The sequence below is a fragment of the Protopterus annectens genome, chromosome 2.part0, assembly GCF_019279795.1.
Source record: "Protopterus annectens isolate FY-2018-M chromosome 2.part0, PAN1.0, whole genome shotgun sequence".
Classification (NCBI taxonomy): domain Eukaryota; kingdom Metazoa; phylum Chordata; order Ceratodontiformes; family Protopteridae; genus Protopterus; species Protopterus annectens.
In genome coordinates this window covers 910,390,490-910,414,727 of record NC_056728.1, presented here as the reverse complement: position 1 = coordinate 910,414,727, position 24,238 = coordinate 910,390,490, and the positions used below count along the sequence as shown (strand labels likewise).

The 24,238-nt window shown below is 45.6% G+C and overlaps 1 protein-coding gene across 2 annotated transcripts in view; it reads left to right on the top strand.

The window, feature by feature from the left end:
- ADAMTS3 (ADAM metallopeptidase with thrombospondin type 1 motif 3) overlaps positions 1-24,238 on the top strand; it is a 3,677,303-nt gene that overhangs the window by 3,160,707 nt on the left and 492,358 nt on the right. The gene's annotated exons all lie outside the window — the stretch shown is intronic.

Genomic DNA, 24,238 nt, shown 5'->3' with positions numbered 1-24,238 from the left:
GCCAGAAGTCTAAACAGCAAGATGTGTGCAGTGTAAACGCACATAGTATGGAGAATGTAGATACCAGTCCTGTAATAGAGAACTGGGTCAAGGCACACATCAGCACCCTAACACTACCAGGTCACACCTCATACTGTGCTGTACAGCCGCAAAACATGGAACAAGCTACAAAAGGAGGGTGACTAGCAATAAATGTCAAGGATAACCACACCCCCATGTTGGTACCACAACAAGAAGCAGCATGGATTAGCCATGGTCAAATACCAATGGCTAAAACCGCCTCCCAGTATATAGCCTGCTGCAGACTACTGTCCTAATACCAGGAACTGCACCTGGCCTATGTTGGAATACATGAATATATCAAGCCCCCCAAACCACATTATATTGCTTCACTTAAAATACCCAGACGTACATCGGGAGCATTATACTAGCACCAACACAGTAGGAGAAAAGTTCCCAGAATCCATAAACCAAAATGCCCAGGAACAATGTACCACTCCCACAAGAGGGGTAAGCATACTGGATGTGATAATCAGCAACATGTGTACTGGATGGCAAGATGAGAAGTGTATACCTCACCGGTAAGACCAGACCATAGAGTAATCACACTGGATATACACATCCCGACCCCAGTCCCTGACCAGAATACCACAGTGAAAAACATGTGTAAAGCATAGGTTGCAGCCCTCCAAACTGATGTTGAATCCACGAAAGGCCCTGTGCAAGTGCAGAATATGGGACACACCACAGAACATGTTATACAGGCATTCCATGAACACAGACAGGAATGCTTGGAGTATGCAATCACAAATAACAACACACAATGCCATACACGCAGGCATCTGGCATGCTGGACTCCAGCCATTACCAAACCATGCAAGAGAATGAGAAAGCTACCACATGATAGAGCAAACATAAAAAGGGAAGTAATCACTGACCAGTAGTATGGCAATAACATATGTCCACACATACAATCCACTAAGTCCAGCCACAACAAGTAGAATCTGTGAATCCAGAGGCCATGTGACACCAGTCCCAAGTACACAGACAACCACAACACCCCCCAATAAATACAAATATATGTGATAGATGCAACCATGTATCCAAACCAGAGGTTGAGCTCCACCAACTCAGTACTGTCAAAACTAGTCAGGAGGAGAAGGTAACCACATACACCACAAACCCAGTCCCACATAGACCTACCACAACTGTAAACCAAACACATAAACACAGACAAATATTCCCAGAGGCCTTAATTACAAACACACCACACCAACAGAAGCCTCCAAAGCAGATCAAAAGCAACCACAACCTTCAAACATAGCACATGCAACGAATAGTACGCAAAGCTGGTGTGCCAAACAGTCACAGGCCAGAAGGAGAAACAACATGCCTGATACAGTTGTAATAGGTGTTTGTATAGGCAGACACACTGCTGTCCCACTCACCAGACTGAACAAGGGAAAGGGTAAAGTAAGCTGCCTGTAGGCTGCCACAAAATGTCACATAACACAAGTACGCAGGTCACCTCAAAGCAAGCCGAAATATGATGCACTCAATGTCCATGCTGGTGTGAATGACCTGAGATGTACCTCCCTGGTCAACATGAAAAGAGACATGGATGATCCCTCTGAGTATGTACCCCAGGCCGGTATGACACTGGCTGTGTTCAGCATCCAACCCTCATGAAGAATGATGCCACAGTACAAACATAGAATGCTCATGTTTAACAGCTGGCACAGTTACAGCTGTCAGTCCAAGAGAGTCTAATGTCTGTCTGCTTGAGATGTCAAGCATGACAAGCCATGCTGCTGTTCCAGGGATGGCTTGCACCTGTTACCCCTGTGCGTCTGGATACTGGATAAGGCCTTTGCCGCCTCCATAGAGCCATATGTAGGCAAGGCCAAAAAGACTACCCACCACCCTAGAAAACATAAGTGGTAGGAAACATAAGGGTAATGCTGACCAATGCCAGATGTGTAAACTGCAATATGCATGCCCCTGGGGCACTTCCCATTATGGAGAACATCGATGTCTGTGCAGTGACAGAAGCCTGCTGCAAGCCCAGTGATAGCACACCAGCACTACTAGGTTATACCACATATCATGTGTTATGGCCCCAACACCTGCACCAAAACATCAAAGGAGGGGAAGTATCCATATGCAGCACAGACACCCATATGGCCAGGTAACTGACAATGCACAAAGCAGCGGAGACCACCCATGTGCACCTAAGTGTAGTCCAAACTGCTGTACAGTCTGTAGCATGCGACAGACCACACTCTCACACACAAGAACTCCACCCAGACACCCTGAAGACACCGGACAGTATGAATGTCCCACCAAATACCAGACAAGGTACACACAAATTACCACATAGGTGGCAAACCATTATGTATGCAAGGAGTAATCAGGGACCTAGGGACACAAGTCGACAGTAATCTGTCATGTGACACTCACAATGCCAATGTGGCTAGGAAGATTGTCGATATTGGACACCGTATCATGAAGGGATTCACATCTACATCAACAGAGGTCACTGTGCCGCTGTACTGTTCCCTTATCAGACCCATAATCTAGTACAATGACTCATATGGGATGTACTGTACATGACACCTGCTGCGGTTCAGAAGACCTCATAGTTACCCCACCAACAGGATAAAGAGTGTGAAATATATGTCATATGCTGCCTGGCTGTAGACACCCCAGCTGAATGCAGTCACAGACTGCCAACACAGAGGCATTGTATGTCTGTTGTACAAGGCCATGTCCAACACAGGAGTAATGGACATGCTCCACCACAGGAAATCAGAGCCATTGGAGCTGTGAGAGTGACAGATGGCAGCCTCAACACATAATGAAATAAGATGTGCTGGAGGGACAGATACATAACCCAGAGGCTCCCCACACCCAGAAACAGGATCCCAATCCATGTTAGGCAGAGCCCCTCACTGACACCCCTCAACAGGAATATTGCCAAGTGGATGGATGATCGTACATGTATACTGGGGGTCCTCACTGTGTCACGACCAGACAGAGGGACAGTGAAGAAATTCATAAATGGCAATAATAGAACATAGCAAGGGGTGGTGAAAGACACACACACTCTGGCCAGGCTTACTAATGGCCTAGGGTGTATAGCATAGTATGAACCCATGAACCTATGAAGATGCAAAATGTACAGGACACTAAGGATAGTCACAAGGCTTACCCAACTGATGGTAGGAACCATGTTGGGCATCCACAGATATGCTCCGAATCACACAGATATTACAAACAACATACCAAACACACACACATATTGCTAACATACAACCTGTCAGGTGCAGTGCAAACACCACCCCCCCCCCAGAGTGCAAAATACCTATCCCAGCAGACTGATGGTCCCCTGACATTGCAGATGCTGAGGTAACAGCCATCATCTGCAAAGCAGAACACACAGCAGCAAAGGTATGTGATGGTGTCCTAGGCTGAGGCCAACATGGACTCCAAGAATAATGGAATGCCAAATCACACTACTGCCCAGTGTCAGCCTTACCACAGGATATGTACCCAAAGAGCAGTGTACAACAACAGTGGTCCATCACAACAAAGGTGTTGCCTGAATGGATACTGCAAACTACCACCCCAGGATCCTGACAAGCTTGTTCTGCACAGCTATGGAAAGGATCAGTATGTACCACAGACAGAAGGCTATTGTGGACCTACTGATACTGGACCCTACACAGTGTGGCTGTCGTAACTGCAGATCCTGCCCCTAAACATGTTTGACCCATTTGAAGCAGTCATTAAGGTCATTGATGAGAGCAATGTGGTCCACACAGCATAGCTGGACCGTGCACATGCTTCTAGACAATACCGTACGAGTTCAGTATAGATATGTTCACCAGCTTAAATATATACCCCTATGTCAGTAGAGGGGTTGCAAACCAGACCAAGGACAGAACTGACATGGTCAGACATGCTGCATCCATGTCAGACTACAAAGCAGATATGAGTGGCATCCCACAAGGCCTGGTCTTGCCCCCCAACCCCGTTCTGTATATATGTCCCATAGGTATAGGCCAACATGGAAGGACTGTGACTGAACATGTATGCAGAGGAGTACAAACAGCCCACCATATACGACCCCCAGCTGACACAAGCAACCCACAAAAGGGCCACCTACAAACAGACAACTGGAGCCATAGCCATGTCAGCAAGCTAATTGCAGAACTGTGTATAGACAACCACCGTGGATATACAGTAAGTGCCCACAAATTACCACACAGGTGTTAACCCATGACGTACCTAACATGTAATGTGAGACCTGGGTACAAAAGGTGATAGATATCCTGCACTCGACAAACATGTGGCTGTAGTATTCGCAGAAACATATACTATATACCCACCCAAACATGAAGGTTGGCAGATGTAGATAAGGGGAACTCACTGTGGCTCTGCAGTCATCCTCCATCAGCGTCACAATTGACTACAATAGCCCCTGTGGGATGTACCTCAGCAGACACCTCCATCAACTGTAAAGTCCACAACAGTACCCCACCAGGAGAAGCAAAGAGCATGAACAGATGCCATGTGTTGCCTGAGTAAACCAACTGCAGCCCCACACACCGCCATACTGCCCAGCTACAGGCAAGCTGTGCCTGATGTATGAAGCCATGTCCAACCTGGAATCAATGCACATGCTGCACCTTGTGCAATCTGAATGGCAGTGAGCTATGCACATGAGAGACCTGAACCCCAGCACTGACATACATAGGACAAGCTGTACAGAATGATCCATAACACAGAAGGCACCCCCACTCTTCAGTAAACTCCTGGTACAGGTCAGCCAGAGAGTCACATATCGACACCCCTTAAGAGGAATCCTGATGAGTGGATCGGAGATGGTAGGCTAACCCTGGGTATCACTGTCATGTCAGAGGTAGACAGAGGCACAGTATACTAACCATGACATATGTCATGGCAAACTCCAGTTACAATGTGTGTCGAAGGACAAACACACCCTGTGACTAGCATCAGAAATGGCCTAGGGAACATCGCTAGTGTTTGCCAATGTCCACCCATGTTGTGGAATACACTAGCAATGTTGGACGAGCCTGGTGTAGGTAGTCCATATCTGAACATAATGCAACATGGTCATATGTGCACAACTGAACCCTACACAGTTTGTCGTGCTCACTATGAAGATGTCAAGCAGTTATAGGACTAAAGCCCATGATACTGTCCACCACAGTGAAAGTACTGAACCAGTACACTATACGGTACTACAGTGTTAGGTCATTATGAAAGTATGTTGAGAACTGTCTGCAAAGTATCCCATGCAATCCCTGCAGGCACAGTATAATCCCTGTTGTGGCAGACATGAAGCAGTTGGCCAGTTAGTACACAACATGACACCCAACACACAACCATAAACGTGAGATATTGTTGAAGTTCACACACACCCAAATATGTGGTGGACTTCAGAGTGCAACATATGGAAATCTCACACTGGGCATGCTCGCACCCTTTGATAAATGAGGCATATGTCAGACAACATGCCATGGAAAGGCTGAAATGGGCATGCTCACACACTTAGGCCATATCTCCGTTTATCAGTTGGCCACACATATCTGGTATTTGTACGTGTCAGTCCAGGAACCAACCACAACACAGCAATCTGCCCAGTGCACACAGTAAATGACTACAGAGACATAAGTGATATAGTGGATCGCCATCATATGCAAACATCTTCCACGGATACACGGATACACAAGTTGGTCATAGGAACAGGGAATGCTATGGCAATAAAGACCTGCAAACAGTAGAACAGCACAACAAATGTTGTGCATCCGACAATTGAACATATAGGTGTAGAGGTCAATACTAGGCTTGTTGCCCTAGGGAATGACAGCTCAGCCAGAGTGTGCTTGGCATCTGCATCCCCAGGACAGTAGGCTACTGTGCCACTGTAAAGTAGGTCACAGAAGGCAACATGTGAGGTTAGTGAGCTGTGCCTCTGTCAAGCAGGGGCACAGTGGAGGTCCCAGGCATTGAATGTGCTAAGCCACAGCCATGTTGTCGGTGTGTGCTGGGAGAGGGTTGCTGAGGATCTCTGACAGTAGGTGCCTGTCAATAACAGACTGAGGGGATGATTCCACTGTCAACACTGTGTTGTAATGATTATGTGTGAATGAAGTGCCATGCCGGAACTGTTCACAGATGTCCTCCCTCTGTGGGCTACAGCTCTGCAATGTATTACCTCACTCTATCTGTTTTACAGCGCATATATGGCTGGTGTACAGCTGACAGGTGTCTTGTTGTGGAGCAGTCATGGGTATATGTGGGATAGCATGATCAATGCAAACCGTACACATGCTCATAGAATGCAATTGTCAAGGATTATGCTGAATAGTCCCCCAGCATGGGTCCTCTGAAGTCGTCCACCCCAGTCTTCACAAGTGTAGAGTCTGCTTGTGCTAAATACAGTTTGTGTGCAGTGGCAACCTTGCCTGGGGGTGGAGATGGGATATGGATGTCCAGGGAAAGGTGGGTATGGTCAGATATCAACAATGGTGGTCTACCTCTGGTGTGGAACAGTGAGTACCCACGTTGCAGATGGACAGTTGCAATATGTATTCCCCCAATTGGCTGTGGTGTGTGGTTCTGCCATAGCACATGGACCCACAAATTGTAGTGGCTGTAGGGTAAAGTGGTAGCGGCCAGAGTAGTTCTCACACACAATATGCCTGTACCTGATGTTAACAACTGGAATGGTGTATGTGAACATCTGCATATCCCGGCACTGTTCCCAGGGAAGCTAAGTGTGTGTCCTGGATGTGGGTGTGGTGTTCTGGACTGGTTGTGTTGTGTGTTACAGGTCCTGTGGTCACAAAGCATGGTATAGAACATAACCTGCCAGTGCGATGTGCATATCTGACCCTGATGTAGGTGGCTGCAAATGCATATATATGCTATCCCCCACCTGACAGGTAGTACTACATGTACATACCTCTGTAGAAATAAAGATGTCAGCACCCTATAAATACTGCAGGTGCAGAACAAATGCCCAGTAATTTGGATAGTGTGCTCTGCTAATGCGTCTCTCTCAAGTGTCATAATATAGTTAGGTAGGGGTTTGAATCCTGCAAATGCCCAGTGTGTGTGTGGGTGAGTGGGGTTTGTGTGTGTGAAAGGCTGTGAGAGGGGCATGTCCCTTTTGGCAACTGGGAAAACACACTACAGGATATGCACATTCCCCTTTCTAAACACTGATGATGTCAGCACCCTATAAGTACAGCAGGAGAAGGGAAACCTCCCAGTAATGTGAATAGCGCGCTCTGCTAATGCATCCGTCTTGAGTGTCATGACATAGGTAAATAGGGGTTTGAATCCTGTAAATGCTCAGTGTGTGTGGAGGGGGTTAGTGTGTGTTCAAGACTGTATGAAAGAAATGTCCCTCCTGCTAACTAGGAGAACACACTACAGGATGCACATTCCTCTTTCTAAACACTGATGATGTCAGCACCCTATAAGTGCAGCAGGAGAAGGGAATCTTCCCAGTAATGCAAATAGCGCGCTCCGCTAATGCGTCCATCTCGAGTGTCATAACATAGTGAGGTAGGGGTTTGAATCCTGTACATGTTCAGTGTGTGTGGAAGGGGTTAGTGTGTGTTCAAGACTGTATGAAAGAAGTATCCCTTTTGCCAACTAGGAGAACACAGTACAGGGTGCACATTCCCCTTTCTAAACACTGATGATGTCAGCACCCTATAAGTACAGCAGGAGAAGGAAAGCCTCCCAGTAATGCAAATAGCATGCTTTGCTAATGCGTCAGACTCGAGTGTCATAACATAGTTAGATAGTGGTTTGAATCCTGCAAATGGCAAGTGTGTGTGTTTGGATGAGGGGGGTTAGTGTGTGTGCAATATTGTGTGAGGGAAATGTCCCTTTTGGCAACTGGGAGAACACACTACAGGATGCACATTCCCCTTTCTAAACACAGATGATGTCAGCACCCTATAAGTACAACAGGAGAAGGGAAGCCTACCAGTAATGCGAATAGCGCGCTCCGCTAATGCGTCCGACTCGAGTGTCATAACATAGTTAGGTAGTGGTTTGAATCCTGCAAATGGCAAGTGTGTATGTTTGGATGAGGGGGGTTAGTGTATGTGCAATTTTGTGTGAGGGAAATGTCCCTTTTGGCAACTGGGAGAACACACTACAGGATGCACATCCCCCTTTCTAAACACAGATGATGTCAGCACCCTATAAGTACAGCAGGAGAAGAGAAGCCTACCAGTAATGCGAATAGCACACTCTGCTAATGCGTCCGTCTCGAGTGTCATAACATAGTTAGGTAGGGTTTTAAATCCTGCATATGCTCAGTGTGTGTGGAGGGAGCTAGTGTGTGTGCAAGTCTGTATGAAGGAAATATCCCTTTTGGCAACTAGGAGAACACACGACAGGATGCACATTCCCCTTTCTAAACACTGATGATGTCAGCACCCTATAAGTACAGCAGGAGAAGGAAAATCTCCCAGTAATTCAAATAGCGCACTCTGCTAATGCATCTCTCCCGAGTGTCATAATATAGTTAGGTAGGAGTTTGAAACCTATAAATGGCATGTGTGTGTGTTTGGATGTGGGGACTCTGTGTGTGTGCAATTCTGTATGAAAAACATGTGCTTTTTTGAAATCAGGAGATCACACTACATGATGCACATTATCCTTTCCAAACAGTGATGATGACAGCACCCTATACATACAGCTGGAGAAAAGACATCTGCCATTACTCAGAATAGCGCAACCTGCTACAGCGTCGCTCTCAAGTGCTATAACATATTTAGGTAGGGGTTTGAAACCTGCAAGTGTGTGTGTATGTTTGGATGTGGGGAGTTTGTGTGTGTGCATTTCCGTATGAAAAACATGTTAGTTTTGGCAATCAGGAGATCACACTACCTGATGCACATTACCCTTTCAAAATACTGATGATGTCAGCACCCTATAAGTACAGCCAGAGAAGAGGAACTATCTAGTAATCTGAATAGTGCGCTTTGCTAATGCGTCTCTCTCACGTGTCGTGACTTAGTTAAGTAGGGGTATGAAACCTGCAAATGGCAAGTGTGTGTGTGGGGGTAGTAGGGTGTGTGTAAATGCAAGTGTGAGAAAACAGATCCTTTTGGCAAATACTACAATACACCAGATGCTGCATATTCCCCCAGTAAACACAGGGGATGTCACCACACTATCAGCACAGCTAAACAGGGCTAGTTGGCCAGTAATGCCAATAGTGCGCTCTGCTACTGTGTCTATTACCATTGTCAGAGTACAGATAGGTATGTTTTGGTAACCCGCAACTGCCACGTGTGGTTGTGTCACACATTATGACCTTGTGTGGGTCTTTGTACCTAACAATGCATGTCATTGCCTAAACCAGCAATGGCATTTCACACATGATGTATGTGTGTGACACATACACATAAATACCTGTGACCTGCAGTAGTTACCATGGCTGACACATGCCTCGAGTGGATAAATGGTATTTGCAATGTATACCAATATGACTGTGTCTTACTGTGCAGGGGCCGCACGTGGTATGTGTCTATACAGTGTGGGTGTAAATACCTACAGCAGGGGATACACATCTGTTCTGGGCCATATAGTCTACATGTAGTCGATGTACAGGTGCTGCATGTTCCCACCTGTTGTGGGTGTGGTAACATGTCATTCCATTGCAATTTAGTGACCACATGCTGTGAACCCTTCAACTAGTGTGTTGTAGCTACAGTAATGCTCACGCACAACATTTGGCTGGATGCAGTCCAGCCATATAAAGACAGTTCTTGAGACTGTCACATTGCCAGTGTTGTTATGGAGGATAGGTGGTCTTCCTGTGTATGGGAGGGCTGTGTGTGCCAGGCTCTGAACCAGATGGCAGTGTGACACACTGTTAGCTGCACATGATTAGGCCCTGATGCTTTGTGCTGTGCCAACAACCTGGAGGTGTGTGTATCTGTGGTGCCTTGGGATACCACCTCCCTGTCCATGTGTGTTACATGTGTAGGGAATGACAGGCATGGTATGGGGCATAACCTGTCAGTGATGGGTAACACCTGTGAGCCATGAATCAGGACTCTGGTACTGCACAGACATTGCAGTTCACCGTGCTGAGGACAGTGTCCAGTGCATGCATCTTACGGTGTACACTGCTGTTGTTGTGTAGCAGCACTGTTAGTGTCCTAACCTGTGTGATACCCGCAGAGGTGGCTATGTAAATCGTGTCCTGCAGCATAAGGCAGTATGTGTGCATCAAGGAGCTTTGCCAATATACATCAGGCCATGGGTGTCACGTGCAAGATGACCCTTGCACATCATTGTGGCTTCCCTAGCATATAAGCACACGTTGACAGCCAGCGGATACCCTATGAATGACATTGGAGACTGAGCAGAATGTAGACATACAACACACTTCCTACGTATAGTGGTAGCATACCTGGTGAGGGTATGTTGGCAACCAAGATCAGGCTCATACTGGCCTGTGCCACATGCTGAGAGATCCATTCTATGTTCCCTATCATGTAGTCCAGGGAGGTATGTCTCAGGTCAGCCATAGTGGCATGGTCAATGAATGAGTCATATGTGTCCATGCCTCTGACTGACCTGTATGCATGGGTTCTGTGGTGGACCATAGTGCCCCTGAGGCATATCACTGTGACCTTCACCAGATACAGCCTGTTGAGCGGGACCCCAGTGCAGCACCCAAGACAGGTACCTGACACGTCTGTAGCAGGTGTGTTGTGTAGCCCTACAGGCTGTGAGTGTATGGCACACGGGATGTGTGTGCCATGTGTGGCACGTGCTCTGTTCCGACGGAACATATGCCTGTGTGCCAGCTGCGGAGGTGTGTGATGCTCAGACAGGAGGCTATTCTGAGTCCCCACATATGCCCCAGTGTGTTCAGCATGCTGTCAGTGCGTGTCAATGTCTGACTTGTATTGTAGTCACTGTAATATTTATTATTTATTCATTTATGTATCTTACATTTCTTGACCAGGATAGTCCGACTGGATGCATGTCCATTTTCAGCGGAGGCCCGGGGAGAAAAGCTCCAAGGGTAAGCAGATACAGCATTACATAATACCAGTATTACATATTACAAACAGATTATTTACAGAGATTACATAAATAAGCAAGTAAAACAAGTTCCACAGGTTAAAGTTAGTCCTGAGCACAAGTCAGGATTAAATTAAATTACACAGTAAACTGGTTAACAGATTTTTACACATTCGAGTTAGCCAGGCTTGATACATTGACATAGCCTGTTAAGTGACAAATGTTGTTTGAGTCTAGTTTTAAATGACCTAAGGTGGAAAGTAAGGTAATACCAGCTGGAACTGAGTTCCAGGATCTACTTACAGAGTTTGCAAAGAGAGAATCACCGGCTGTGTTATTAATTTTGCTAGTCTGAATTAGTAGTTTGTTAGAGGATCGAAGCAGTCTAGGATTGTTATAGGGGGTGATAATATTTTTAAGTGCAGGAGTATTGTCCGGATTATAGAGGATTTTATAGGCCATAATCAGTTGGTTATACTGGATTAGGCTAGGTAGTTCAAGCCAACCAAGCTGATTTAGATTGATGCAATGATGTGTCCTAAAAGGCAGCCCAGTGGCAAACCTGGCAATGTGGTTATAGCAAATTGAGAGTTTGTTAAGGACAGTCTTGTTCAAATTCGAGAGTAGAGGGGATGCATACAGAAGGGATGAAAGAAGGTGTGAGCGAGCTATGGCAATTTTAGCTGGAGGGGTTAGGAAGGCTTTTATTCTGTAAAGTGACCCTAGTTTTTTATTGATGGTTTTGATAGTTTGGTTAACATGTAGGTCACATTTGAGATTATTGTCTATGATGACACCTAATAGTTTAGTAGATGGGTCATGGGAGATTATTGTGCCATCATTTGATTTTATGGTAAAGGTGAAAGTGGTAGACCTACGTGTGGGTGAAAATAACAGCATTTTAGTTTTTTGGGATTTAGGATCAGACAATGTTCAGAAAGCCAGTTTTCTATTGTATTAAAGGTGGTCTGGGTAGCTGACCATAACTCTACTGGAGATGTGGCAGAGCAAAACAGAGTAGAGTCATCAGCATATTGGATACAGCTGACTTTTGGGATGACAGTATAAAGGTCGTTAATGAAGATGGAGAACAGCAAGGGCCCTAGTATAGAGCCTTGTGGTACTCTGAGGGTGTTAGGTAGAAGGTTAGAGAGTTTGTTCTGCCAGAGGCCAGCCTGCTGTCAACCATTCAGGTAGGGTTGAAACCATTGGAGGGCTCCAGTATCTATACAGAATGTTTGCAGTATGTGGATTACAAGTTGGTGATCAACCATATCGTATGCCTTGGAAAGATCCAAAAAGAGGGCTGAGGATATATAATTATTGTTGCGATTATGGTTTATGGTGTTAGTAAAGGCTAGGAGGGCTGAAGTAGTGCTGTGATGAGGACGGAAGCCATGCTGACTGTCAGCCATAAGGCGATTTTGGATTAGGTGGTGCATGAATTGTCTATGAATACATTTTTCCATAATCTTTGCAAGTGGAGAGAGTATAGCTATTGGCCTATAATTGGAGAATTCAGTAGAGCTGCCTCCTTTGTGAAGTGGGATTACATAGGATATTTTCCAGATGGTGGGAATTATAGCTTCTACTATGGTTCGATTGACTAGTTTTGAGACGGGGTAAGCAATAGCATCAGCTGATTTTTGTAGGTACTCAGCAGGGAATTGATCAGCAGAAAGTGTAGTGGGTTTTAATTTTTTGATCAAGGTATGGATAAGTGAAGTGGTGACTGGTTGGAAGCTGAATGCAAGTAGGTTTCTAGGGGTGCTACTTTCAGGACCAGGGGAGCTAGGAGGTAGTTGGCTAGCTAGGGCTTGAATTGTCTCAGTAAAGAATTGGTTCAAACTATCAGAAACATCTTCAGGGGTTTTATCAATAGTAGCAGCAGGGATTGGGTTTGAAGGTTGTCCAGGATGTAGTATATATGACATGCCACCTGACAGGGTATGGCATTACTGGGTTCAGAGAGCTCAGTCCCCAGATTGGCTGTGTGGTGGCATCCCACACATGTGTTGTACGTTCCTGGCCAGGGGTGATGGCTGACTGCATACATGTGGCAGCTGTGACATTGCCACATGACTCACATAAACCACAGCTGGATCATAGAGGTGATTCACAGGTTACCTTTGCACATGCTACCCTAGTAGTGTGATTGCCATGGTGAGTACCAACACATAGGGCCAATGGGGAACAACATACTGAAGGTGTGTATGTGTGGGTGTACTGCTACTGTTTCATAGCACTGGCATATATGACTGCACACGTGGGTAAATGCCAGGTAAGACATGTGCAATGTGTCACAGGCAACGTACATGCGTACAGGACAGACAGTGATGTTCTGTCATGTGTAAACTTGACATACGTATTGTACGCTATGCAGATGTCACTAGGAGTCTACAGAAGCACTGTAACTCTGCATTGCAGGTGTAAGCAGTGTTCCAGGAACCCAGCGAACATGCATGCAAACAAAGCTACAGTAAGCAGGGCTGGAAGTAGTGCATTGTACAACAAAGAAGGGGTAACAATAACAGTAAGTAACAATGCAAATATGTAGGCACTATCAACATGTACCCAGGAATACACAGCGCAGATGCCCATGGTAGAACTGATATTATGTCATAGTTAATTGTGATTTGGATTACATTGGTACTGCACACATATCAACATGCACAAACATCCACATTGCATAGTCGTTGTGGGCAACTTGACACCATTACTGTACATGTCCACCATTGCATATCACTACTTGCGTTAGCTTCCCCCCTGTGCTACCCATGTATGCGGCTATCTGTTGACATCCTTACCACTGGCATGCAATTATGTGCAGCTGTTACACTTTGGTACGTACTATGGGTGCAGATGACAATTCAGGACATTCATACGGTTACTGTATCAGGCATGCTGGGATATACACACAGTCATATCAGCACACTGTACTGTTACCAACATGATGCTACTAATACACTTCTATGTAGTCACCCTGTGCATCAGCAACGTGTTTACCTGTTCCTGCAATGATGCTGGAGATTGCAGGAGGTGGCACAGTGTCATCATGTGCACAGGGTGTGAATTAGGTATACCTGAGTCAGCCACTGATACCACAAATTGACATGTGTGTGTATGTGTGTTGGTGAGGGGCAGCAGTACAAGGTGGGGCAGTGTTGGTGCAGTGTGTGCGTGTATGTGGTCACCCTAGGTGTTAACATTTCGCATGTGTGTATTCACGCACATAGTTCCACCTCATGGCTGCCATATACAGGGGTTTGTGGACAGCCACAGACTGCACCTGGCAGGTCATACAGATCAGTGTCTGTGGGCACGGACACAGTACCTGTGCCTGGCAGGGGTGCTACGGACCGTATCCAGTACTAAGCCAGACTGGGTACTGTCATCAGAAGCGGGAGTGTGTTGACTGGACACAGGTCCCTGTTGGGACTGTCCAGAGCCACGTGCACGTGGTCTCCTGGGGCGTTCCGATGACAGCACAGTCCCAGCATTGCTGGGGCTACTGCTGGCACTATGGGGGCGTGCACGGGCCTGTTGTCGTCCGCGCCGACTGCCAGCTGCTGCTGTTGCTGGCATATGGCCATGTCAACGCCGCAAACGCCAACCATTGCCCTGGCTCATGGACATTTGGTTGTGGAACTGCTGTAATATGTCCCCACAATGTCTATCTATGACATCGGCGAAATTACGTATAGCACCCGCGATGTCATGCATACTGTCAGTCATGGCTGTGCGACATGCTCTCAGCTCCCTCAGACCCTGTCTGGTGTACCTTTCCATACACGACTGTGCCTGCATGACAGCCTGAAACATAGCTGAGGTTGACAGACCTCTTTGGGCATGTCTGCCAGAGGCAGTACGCCCATGGATGCTCCCACGAGAACCCATGGGCAACTGTCTGTGTGGTACCATCGCAGGACCCTGCCCATGGCTGCTGTGTGGGGATGCATGTGCCACAGGTACCACATTACCCTGGTCAATGCTCACTGTATCCTGTCCATCACCAAGGGATAATGGTGACAAAGGATGTACTGGCAGGATGACTGTGCACAATGATGGGGTTGACAGCTGTGTACTGTCAATTGGCTGACCAATGGCGGACCCTGACACACCTTCCTGTACCATTACACAAATATCATCATTACCAGTACCTGTGGCTCCAGATTCAGGTTCCCTGCTGCAGGACACCAGAGCAGCACCACAACCTATGGGAGGAAGACAGGAAACACAGTTTACAGTCTCCACACATTGTTACCAGTGATGCACTTATGCACACATGCACACATACACACTTGGACACATGCACACATGGACACAGGCACACATGCACACATGGACACAGGCACACATGCAGACATGCACACGTGGACACATGCACACAGGCACACATGCACACAGGCACACATGTAGACATGCACACGTGGACACATGCACACGTGGACACATGCACACATGCACACATGGACACATGCACACGTGGACACATGCACACGTGGTCACATGCACACATGGACACATGGACACATGCACACGTGTACACATGCACACATGCACACAGGCACACATGCACACATGCACACGTGGACACAGGCACACATGCACATGGGCACAGGCACACCTGCACACCCTGCAGTATACACACAGAGCACTACCGAGTTACACTAGTGTTACTAGCACTATCAGGACTATTATCGGTATTGTTAAACACACTCACCAGCATGGATGGCCTGCCTTGCTGTAACCCCGGAGGGACCTGCAGAAATTATGAGATTAATGTCAGTGGGCACAACTGTGCCATTGATACTGCATATGATACAGTGCAGTAGTACACCAGTTGCCTTTCACGTGTCAGCTGCTGATATTGCCAGTATCACACATGCACAATTACATACTATGATGACAGATACATACCACGGACACACCTTACACATGCATAGACTAACAGTGTACAGAACAGTCAAGTGTACATATGGAATATTACCTGCACGCTCCATGTCGTGCTGCTGTGTGGATCCAGCCTCCATCATGATGCAGGTGTACTGCTGTTGCTGTTCCGGGGCTGGAGCCACAACACTTAGGAGTAGCCCCTCCAGTCTGGTGTGGGGGGGATGTGTGGCCACCCCACCTCCTGTGGCAACCTGTTGCCTGTGGATATCTGACGTACGCTGACGGACACTTCTGATTAAATCACTGCAGTGATGTCGTACCTGCTCATATGTCCTATTATGCGTGCCAATATCATTTACCCTACGGACAAAGTCTTGCCACAGTGCAGCCCTCTCCTGCTGATTCTGACTGGTGCAGGAAAACAGGATGTCATACTCCCGCACCAGGCTCTGGTGTATCTCCTCATCTTCCGCTGCAGAGTAGGCGGGATTATGCTGACACGCCATCCCCCTGGAAGAGAACACAAACAGGATATCAGCAGACTATGTCAGCAATATATGGCACACATATTATACATGATACTCATGTGTAGTGATATACTACTACTCCCATATGTTGCATGTGCGTGTGTCGTGGTGGATACACAAGTACATGGCCAGATATCAGTGCTCAGCCAACACCTGTGCAACAATACCTGCCACATTCCACACAACATAGTAGCATGCTCCATCGGTCAGCACACACTGACAGATCCAATACACAACCTCACTCTGGGGGTTCATCCCAAGGTACTGTATGTGGGATGCCATCCACTAGTGTGATGTGGACACAAGTTACTCGGCCTGGATATACATATCCCACCACCACCACCAGCACAGTAGACTACTTTGATATGTATGTGATTAGACAGTTATTCACTTGTTAGGACTGAGATGGTATCCATGCAGCACACTGGGCCAGTGGAAGCCACAACCCACACTGCTGACCCCTTTGCAAATGCTTACCATGGACATGCCACAGATTGCATGGAACTTGCACACACATTTCTAACCCAGACCCTATGCACAAAGGTTAGGCATCCTGTCCGGTGGACCCCAGACAGAGGCAGATTGTATAACAATAGCAGGAGGCTACTGCAGGACAGAGCAGATTCACATTAAGGGAAGGCATCTGTGGTCAGCACTGGTACTACGCTACGGTCTCTCATAACAATGGCCACGGCCTACTCTGGGAGGGAAATGGCCACAAACACTATGGATAACCACAAGGCCTTCTTCAGTTATGTTACACATATGAACCAAATGCCTCAGATATGCTCTGTGTTAATACACACCTGCTTAACATTCACCAAACACACAGATATTGGCAACATTCTTGCAGACAGGTTCGGTGCACGTAACCCCCCTCCTTCTCCCCCGCCAGTTGAAATGCTTATCACAGCTGTATGTAACCTCCCTATCATCTCACATGTCCAGGTGAGGGCCACCTTAGCAAAGCAGGACACACAGCATCACTGTGACCTCATGGTATCCCTGGATGTGTGCTACCTGCACTCCAAGTGGACATACAACCGCATATAAGACTGATAATTTATCTTGGCCGTACTACAAGATATGTACCTGGACACTGGCATACAGCAACAGTGCTCCCACACCACTACAGAGGCACCTCAACTGACCCTGGGAACTGCCACATCATATGCATAACCGGCCTGGTCCGCTAAGCTATGGAATTATTCAGTATGGGATGCATATGCAGTGATATCGGGTACCTGCAGACACTTGTTCCCTGCCAGTTTGCCCTTGTGATGGGCTGATCCTACATTTTGAACCTGACTGACCTTTCAAAGCAGTCACTACAGCCATTGCTGAGGGCAACGCACAGACAACTGCTGCCAGGATCATGGCCTAACACTGATTGACATGTAATGTATAGTCATCCCCTTTTGGTGGAACTACGTACACACAACATATCACATGGACATACCTATAGATACAGACCTATGACACATTTGGAGGGTTCACTGTATGCACACTATTAACCTGCTACTTTGCATTACCTGTGTTTGTCGCAGCTGGTTGCGTTACCACTGCTTCTGCTTCCTGCTGCTACTGTCACTGCTGACAGCTTAGAGTCACAGTGTGTAGCGTGTTTTTTTTTTTCTCTCTGTCTCGGTTTGTCTCTCTCCCACTGTCTGCTTCCAGACAATACAATGAATGTATTGCATGTGTGAAGTGTTAGTACAGGATGCTTTTGTAGGTATCTGCATAGGTCCATGTGATGGCCTCTGCACCAGTTGTAAGCCAGCATTTGCTAATTGCATACAGCCAGTTGTGTACTGATTGCAGTTCTCACTGTGATTTCAGGACAGTACTATAAAAGGGTATGTGAGATAGGCGTTGCCCTTTCAGATTGTAAGGGCGGGGACCATGCTGGTATGCTGTGGACACTGTTCTGTGAGTGTAAAGGTTAGTATCTCTCTCATGATTCAGGCTGTGTTGTAGATTCACATTTCTCCATTCCTCTCTCCTGTTCCCTGTAGTAAGTGTGTATGCACAATGACACCTACAACTATATATATATATATATATATATATATATATATATATATATATATATATGTACATATACATACATTTATATATGTGCATTAACTGACATTATTACCTACAAGCTACCAACTAGCGTGGCTGTTTCTGTTCACACACTACTATTATGGGAATCCAGTAGTTTTGACAGTAATTCTAAATGACATGCTTTGGGTACTACACATCCTATATTCCCTTTACATTCATCCCTACTATTACATGTTATATTTATTTTAGCACAATGTTCTTGTATAAGAGTCATGGCTTAGTGGTAGGTCATACAGACTACTGTTTCCAAGGTCCTGGGTTCGGGACTGACAGTGGGATTTTATTTTGCTTTTGAACTGACTACAGGACCTGTCAATCAAAGTGACTAAGGCACTTTTCAGCAGTTGTAACCGGGTTTGCGCTGGTTTGTGCGGAGCTCACACATGTGCACTGGCGGTTAGCTCCGCGCACACACTCGCACACATGCTTACAACCACTTAACAGTGCTTACTCTGGCGCACACCCACGCTATTTTCTTTGAAAGAAATGAAAATGGGGAGACAAGAAAGTGGTGAAAAAGGGGTCACAAAGAGGGTAAGACAGTAGGGAAAGAAGCTTGGGATTTGCAGGAGGGATGTAGGTAAGGCCCATAGCTGCCCATTTCTTCATCAGCAACAGCTGTGCATATGTATGTAATTTGGTGTGACATTTGAAACCTTCCACCCCTGTGAGAGGTGTCAGGACAACAATAATACTTGTTGTACAGCCAATTGTAATTGATAGTTTCCATGTCCAGCAGACATGTGTGCGGAATGGGCAGCTATGTATGGGGGGAAATTTTTTTGTGGGTACAGAGTGCCCTTTTTTTTTTTCAGGTGAGAGTGGTATGTCAGGTGAAGGAAGTCGGTACAGCTGGGGAGGTAGGTTGGGTAGGTAAACAGACAAGACAAACAAGATGCATACAGGGGTGGTGTATGACACGTGTGGGGGGGTTACACAATTGACAGGGATGGAGGTTTGGATATCCAGAGCCCATGAGCCCACAGATGGCAACAGTGGAACTGATATCCCCACCCATAGGTAGTTGCCATTGTTCCTTCACTGCCTAGGATGGGGCTGTGCTGGGGGCTGTGTAGGCCGGGCAACAGGCATGCCCATAAGTTGTGCCACCTGTGCCTCAAGCTGGCGTAGGGGCTCGAGAACAGAGTCCCAAATCTCCCTAAGCAGCACAGTCCGGACGCTACCGAGGGTGAGTGGTGGTTCTCCTCCAGCCACACTTGCAGAGGGGGGGGTGAGCCCCATCCCCTGCAGCGCTTCCACCCACAGGTGGTACAGGGCCACCGGAGGAGGGTCCAGATTGGGCACTAGTGCCAGGTGCACTCACCAGCTGAGGTGGGAGAGGTGGGTCCGCTGGAACCCGCCTTCCTTGTCATCCTATGTTTTCCATTATGTCATGACAGTTTGGGTTAGTGACATATAATACCATTCACAATTAGTTGTAACAGCATGCATTAGTATTCCCATTAACCAAACACCCAGATATTCACACCATTGAACAGCGAGTATAACACATGCATAATTTGAACAGCAATACACAGTCCAACAACATGCAGGGTTGATTGATGGCAACAGGCCATCAGGTTTGGATGTATAAACAGGGCAGATGCATCAACAGACATGCAAATATATATGACCCAACAGGACAAATGTCCAGGGGTGTTAATTGGGATTGCACATACCATTTTCACGTGGAATGGGTTATATATGGTTATAGGGTGGGGTGAAGAAAATAATATTAACACCTTCGAATACCAATACATATGCTGTACATTTCTAATAGCTGCACATATATACACACTACTGTTCTAACTACAGTTTCCTATATGATAACTATTTCAACTTGGTGATAGGACTGTTACTGCAACATCAATATACATTTTATTGTTCTTCATACACATTCATATCTAGCTTTGTTCAGCTACATCATCCTGCTACATTTGCTTTATATAGCTATAGACAGGTGTGGATGTTTGGTATATCAGACAATCATACTATCTGCATATTGCAGACTGAGAGCAACATATCCAGATTTTGGGATACACATTCCAGATGCAGCAACACTTTGAACAGATTTCGCTGTTTGGTTTTGATTCTCACATGCATTTCATTCTGTCTTGACTGCAGTATACTTTATTCAGGGGTTATTACAACTGTATTGCTGGATTGGGTTATATGTGGTTATAGGGTGGGGTGAAGCAAATAATATTAACACCTTCGAATACCAATACATATGCTGTACATTTCTAATAGCTGCGCATATATACACACCACTGTTCTAACTACAGTTTCCAGTATGATAACTACTTCAACTTGGTGATAGGACTGTTACTGCAACATCAATATACATTTTATTGTTCTTCATACACATTCATATCTAGCATTGTTCAGCTACATCATCCTGCTACATTTGCTTTATATAGCTATAGACAAGTGTGGATGTTTGGTATATCAGACAATCATACTATCTGCATATTGCAGACTGAGAGCAACATATCCAGATTTTTGGGATACACATTCCAGATGCAGCAACACTTTGAAAAGATTTTGCTGTTTGGTTTGGATTCTCACATGCATTTCATTCTGTACTGACTGCAGTATACGTTATTCAGGGGTTATTACTACTGTATTGCTGGATTCATGACACTGTCTCACACTCTCTCACTTGTTTTCATTTTACTATTCAGGATGGTACTTACTTCTAGGCTTTATTGACATGTTTTACATGTAGTTAATACAATCCTTTCCAGCAGTCTCACTTCTGTCATGTTTCAGTATTTCAACAGGGATATATTGCACACATGTGATTTCATCATCTTCTGCAGCTATACTTTTCAGCCTGCTGCAGGTTGTGTACTATTTTCTTACAGGTGGGGCATTTTTATTTCAGAATTTATGTCAGACATTTTCATTTTTCGGTTTGGCTTACAGGCTGCAACACACTTTTGTAATCAAGCAATACTTGCAAACACTTTCACACTGTTACTTGCACATTTTATTACTTAGTGACTACACTGCACTCTTTTGCTGACTGTCATACTTTTATATTTCTTTACAGTTACTGGTAGTGGATTACTGTCCTGCCTGGTGGCGCAACTGCACCAGCCTATCGCCATAGGCCCTGTGGTTCGCAGAACGGACACCTGCAGCTGTAATATAAATGAAGCAATATTAAAATACACATCTCCATAATATCAGCTAGTTTAATTTCTTACATACATAATTAAATGTAACTTACTCAGTAGTGGGGCGTTGGGCATTTGCCAGGCCTCCTGGATCCAAAGGTTCAGTTGGTCCTGCTTGCGTCTCTTCAGGTCCGCATGGTGGTGACGGACCTGCTCACCAGTCCTTGGAATCCCTGTGGCACTGGTGAGATCATGAGCCAACCGGTCCCACGCCTCAGCCCTATATGCTCCCCACAGGACCTGGCCCTGCATGAGTTGGGCCTCATGATTGTGGACTAGGAGCCAGACCATGTACCTGGACTCCTCAACGCCCCACCTCTGTGCTCGAAAGCAACTACCCTCACCTACTCCTGTCATTCTGGCTGCAAGTCAGTTCTACAATCGTTTATGCTGTGTATTCCCGCCTATGGGGCTTATATAGTCCATTTTTCCCGCACATATCTGTGATTGGCCATTTTGGAATTGTATCAACTTCACTAAACCTGCATTCTCATGCTCCAGTTTGTATTCATTCCTATATATTTGCTATTATTGCATTTATAGGTACTGCTGTCATGGCTTAGTGGTTCAGTACCTTGACTATGGTGTATAGTATCTTGGGTTCGAACCTGGCCATTATTTTTTATTTTTTATGACCGTCTAGACAAGCTGAAAGGTGTGTCTGTGTAAAAGCTGTTTTGATACGGCTTGCTCAACGTTCCCCGTCGGTTAGCTTGTTTGCGCGGTGCGCAGCTCCGCACAAATGGGGTACGCTGGTTTAAGCCTCATTTGGCTATCAGCACGCATATTATGCTTAGCTCAGTTAGGGGCACATAGATTTAGCATGTGAAACCACTGCTCAGCTACGGGCACTCATTTTGCACCAGTTAAACCACTGCTCACCTACGGGCAGATGCACTCACCCTGTTAAACTGTAGCTCAGCTATGGGCACATCTGGCATTTTTTATTGTTTTGTTACCTCACATTTCTTCAATATAAATGGGCTATTTCATTACATTTTACATAAAATGTGATTTTGTGTGTACATATTTGTCAGGGACTTGTTTCGTGCTTATTTTGCTAAAAATAAAAATTGGTGTTTTGGGGGCTCGAACCATGCATGCCTGCTCTTCAGCCAACATCTCTACCGCTACGCTATTGCTTCTTGGCTTACGTTGCATATTTAGTTCTTATATGCTTTCCCACTGACTGCTAACTGTAGCTGCACTACGGGCACGCCCGTGAAAACGAGTGCACTCACGGTTAAACATCTTTACAATTTAAAAAAAATTATGAGATGTTCATTTGTACATTTTATGTTCATAGTCTGTGGGAGCATGTGTTGTGTTGTGTTTATTCACATTTCCATGGACTCTGTCGTGGGTGTTTATTTTGGGCACTTTTACTCTTCTGGGGGCGTGTCCGCTTACAGGGCTCGGCCTACGGACACGCCCCCTACTGTCTTACATGGACCGTGTTAGCCTTAGGTGTGATTCAGCATGCTCTCATGAATATGCAGAGCATGCTGACATCACTCCATTTAACTGCAGCCTCCGTGTATGAGTTATAACTCTTACATGGAGGCTTCGTGAATCCTGCCCTTTATGTTGCTTATATATCTTTGTATAATATTGTTCTATCATCATCATAATCTCAGCATTTCCCAGTTACTGCTCCTTCCTCATTTTGACTTTCCATATCATATGTTCATTATATTTAACTTTTTTTTAACCCCAGAATGGATTAACTACTACTCCCTCAGAGTCAGTTATGTTTGTCTCTGTACACCATTTTGTATTGATAGCCTGTTCAACTCAGATAGTTCTTTTTCCTTCTTAACGTCTTGTATGTCTCCCAAAAATCAACTTGCTGCTACTGACGATAAAGTTCCTGGTGCATCTCCTGTTTACATGTACATACTGTTGATAAAGTTCCTGGTGCATCTCCTGTTTACATGTACATACTGTTGATAAAGTTCCTGGTGCATCTCCTGTTTACATGTACATACTGTTGATAAAGTTCCTGGTGCATCTTCTGTTTAAAGACTAACACATTAATGTTCTATATTTCTTCACTAACATTTTCATCTCCTGATATCTCCCCTTCCCCCAGGAAGGTCATGCTGCATTCTCAGAAACTCTCTGGTATGCTGGTGGATTTCTGTGGCTAAATTTCAGTTATTGTTTTTTTCTACTTTAATTTGTTAATTTACAAAGCCAAATCATAAATGCACTTGTTGTTTACATTTGTAACAAGGCATTGTGCAGTTTTTAGCAGTACTGCCAGTTTAACTGCAATAGCTATGACATCCCTCATGACATTCATTAATAAGATGGGGGCCATCCCCACAACAGGAATACATTTTCAGATGTCCTACATACATCAAAGTGCTCCTTTACCCGTCATTGTTCAGCACACATGGTACATGTGCAGTAATATGATTTTCA